This window comes from Poecilia formosa, unplaced genomic scaffold, assembly GCF_000485575.1.
Source record: "Poecilia formosa unplaced genomic scaffold, Poecilia_formosa-5.1.2 Scaffold682, whole genome shotgun sequence".
NCBI classification, from domain to species: Eukaryota; Metazoa; Chordata; class Actinopteri; order Cyprinodontiformes; family Poeciliidae; genus Poecilia; species Poecilia formosa.
The window spans coordinates 55,672-59,127 of NW_006800621.1; positions in this window are offsets into that span (position 1 = coordinate 55,672).

Genomic DNA, 3,456 nt, shown 5'->3' on the forward strand with positions numbered 1-3,456 from the left:
CAGCTGTCTCATATTATATCATCATGACATAGTGACAGTTTGAACAAATAATCAAAAAACCTGTTTTTGTACATGCTGTAGCTGTAAATGATTTCTCAAACATGCATTAAAGGATCAAAGCTACACTCCAGCAATGTTTTTGACTGAATGATTAGTGAAAAACAGAACATAATGTAAAGCTAAAAAAAAAAATCAATTTTACATGACGCAGCCCCTTTGCATATTTGAAATTCCTACATTGTTCATTTACTAAGTTAATTCATACTCAGCTTAATATGCGGCTATCCCCTAATTGTTATGGGATGCACACACGGTGTCCTGCAGGGGGCAGTGTTGAACCACAAGTGGATAGATAAATCATTTGAAGGCAGTCGCAGTTCGTGCAATTTAGAGTTTCTTTCCTTTGACTGAAAAGATGATTCTCTTCATTGTTGTTGATCCCATAAACGTTTCAGAGATGTGGCCGTGCATGGAGTTGTTTTCACTGCTGTCTGTCCTTGAGCTTGTGTGAGCTTTCATTGGTCCTTTGGCTTCCCTGGAAAGAAGATTATAGAGCAGCATGTTCAAGGCAAGGGCTGTAGGGTCAAATCAGACCAACCGTTGTTGTTTGAGCCAAAGTGGACTTCATAGGAGATGACCAAGGAGGAAACAAAGCATTACAAAGTGAGAAAGCATATTAATAAGCCACAAAGTTTCTGGGAGAATGTCTTTTGGACAGATGAGACTCACAGCAAATTCTGCAGAGTTAAATCAGCACTATGCCAAGTCTATTAAGTCCTTATTAGAATATGTGTTAATTTAACTCGTACAGAGTTATTTTAACAAGAAATTTTGTAATTCTAACACTTGAAATAGTTATAACTAACTATAACTATTTATAACTACTTAATGGCAATTAAATTATGAAAAGTTGTCATAAATTGCCGGGATTAATGCGAATTCTGAAAAGGACCAAATAGACTCGGCAGTGTTGATTTAACTCTGCACAATTTGTTGTGAGCTTTTTCGGCAAGGCTCATCTGCTCTAAGCCAACATTCACAAAAATGAAGCAAAGCAAGAAAAGAATGCTGTCCCTACTGTGAAACATGGAGGAGGCTGGGTTATGCGCCGAACTGCTTTGCTCCATCTGACACAGGGTGTCTTGATTCTGTTCAGGATATGATGAAATCCCCAGACTAACAAGGTATTCTGGAGAGAAATGTGCTGCCTGGTCTCAGTGGCAGGTTGTGGGTCTTCCAGCAGGATATCAACCTCAGACTCTAAAACAATGACTGAGAGCAGAACAGTGGGATCTTCAGCAGGGATGCTCAGCAGCCATAGGTTGAGTGAGGGGTCAGCTCTCCACCTCCCCTCCTCATCATGGTCATATGAGGTAAACAGCTCCTTCATTAGGAGCAATTCAGACTCCTTGCATGTCTTGGAATGTGGAAGTTAACTGGAGTACATGGAGAAGAAACTCTCTTGTACAGGTAGAACCCAAACTACCTGTACACAGACAGGCTCCGGCCCACCTTGGATTTGAACCAAGGACCTTCCTGCTGTGAGGTGGTTACCTCACTGTAGACATGTAGAAACTCCTACAGGTGACCAGGGCTGTGCAGACACCACTAAAGGGGCAGGTGCTCAAAAAAAGGGGGCACATCTTACCTCATTCTAGGACAGAATATTAACAAAGCCACACAGCTTTCAGAGCTTAATAAACAATGATAAATTACAAAATTGTGAGATATACAATCAAATTTAAGGAAAATCTCTATATAAAGCATACAACTATGCATATGCAAGATATTTTATTAGTAATTTCTTTCTGCAGGTCTGTTTTGTTATAGGAAAGTATTGCAATATTCAAACCCGCAATTTAGCAAGATATGTAAATCAGAGCTGGACCACCAGACATATTTTGTCTTTACAGAATTACACTATTAAAAATGTTAAGGGCACAATGCAACCTTTTAGTGTACTGTAATCTATATAAAAAAAGCTGCCTGTTTGCTACACTTGCAGTGGAGATGAAGATGGTCCATTCAGGAAAGCAGAGCCGCACCAAACTTTAATGTGGAACTGCAGAAAAAAACAAAAAACAAAAGCAAAACTTGAATTGTTAATGCATGTCACAATGAGAAAAGCCTACTGAGTTTTGCTTAAAAAAAACTTCTTTTTTTTTATTAAAATCACACATTTGTCTCTTGAAGTGAAAAAATTATTTGCAAAACAAACTTATTTGCACGTCAGAAATATTTTCTTGCTATTCTAAGTTTTTGTTTGTGACTCAGAGTTTTGCTTGTGACGTCGTGGGCAGGGCCCAAAATCGCAACAAAATATTTCTGATGTGTGCAAATAAAAGTTTGTTTGGCAAATAACTTTTTAAGTTCAGGAGACAAAAATGAGTTATTTAATAAAAAAAAAAAAGATTTTTAAACAAAACGTTTTGTTTTTAAAAAAGAAATCATTACAATTCCGAAAGTTTTGATTACACTTTTGTTTTACTTAACTGAGGTTATTTTTTTAAATTTTTTTTCATTGAATAATTGGGGGGGAAAAATTAACTTCATACTCTGCAAACCAGACCCTAAACTTACCGTACTTAAAGTCTGGACTGAGTATTTTCTGCCATGTTCAGCTTTAACCTTCTGACCCACATGCAAAATCAACAAGCCAGAGTAAAGGTAAGATTTTATTTTCTTTCTTAAGTCAACAGGCAATTCTTCTTAGTCCTTCTGGGGGGCGGTAGTGTCATAAAATCGGAGGTGCCTGGAATGAGAGTGGGGTTACTGGTGGCTCAAAAAAATAGATGTTCAGCGATGCAAAGAGAAAAGGCTTACTTTAGAATCGCTATGGTTGAGGCATGGGGGAATTGCCAAGGTCCAGTGTGGAAATTGGTCACGGAGGTTCCTGAGAAGAGTGAGGATGGTACTGATTGGAGCCGGAGAACTGGTGGAGAGGTGTGGAGGGAACAGCGGGCAGGCAGACTTGGAGGGAAATCCTCAGGAGGAGAGAACAATGGAACTTGATCCAGTGAAAATCCAGAGACTGACCGGTGCACGTTAATCATCCAGCACTGAGTGAATGTTCTGCTGCTCCTTTATCCCCAACACTGATGAGGCAGATGAGATCCACCTGCGTAGGCTGCCCAGGTTCTCCACCAAGATCCTCGCTGGAACAGATGCCTCACTCACACACACACACACACACACACAGGAACCCTGACACTACCCCCCTTTTAATGACCGCCTCCAGGCGGTCCACATGAAGATGACTGATGCGAAGCTTCAAAATCTCTAATAAGATCAGGGTCCAGGATGAAAGAACGGGGAACCCATGACCGTTCCTCTGGTCCTTACCCCCGCCAATCCACAAGATACTGGAACCCTCTTCCCCGGCGACGAATAGCCAGAATCTTTGGGACGTCATAAGCAGGGTGACCATCAATCTCCTGGGGGGGTGGTGGGGGTCTG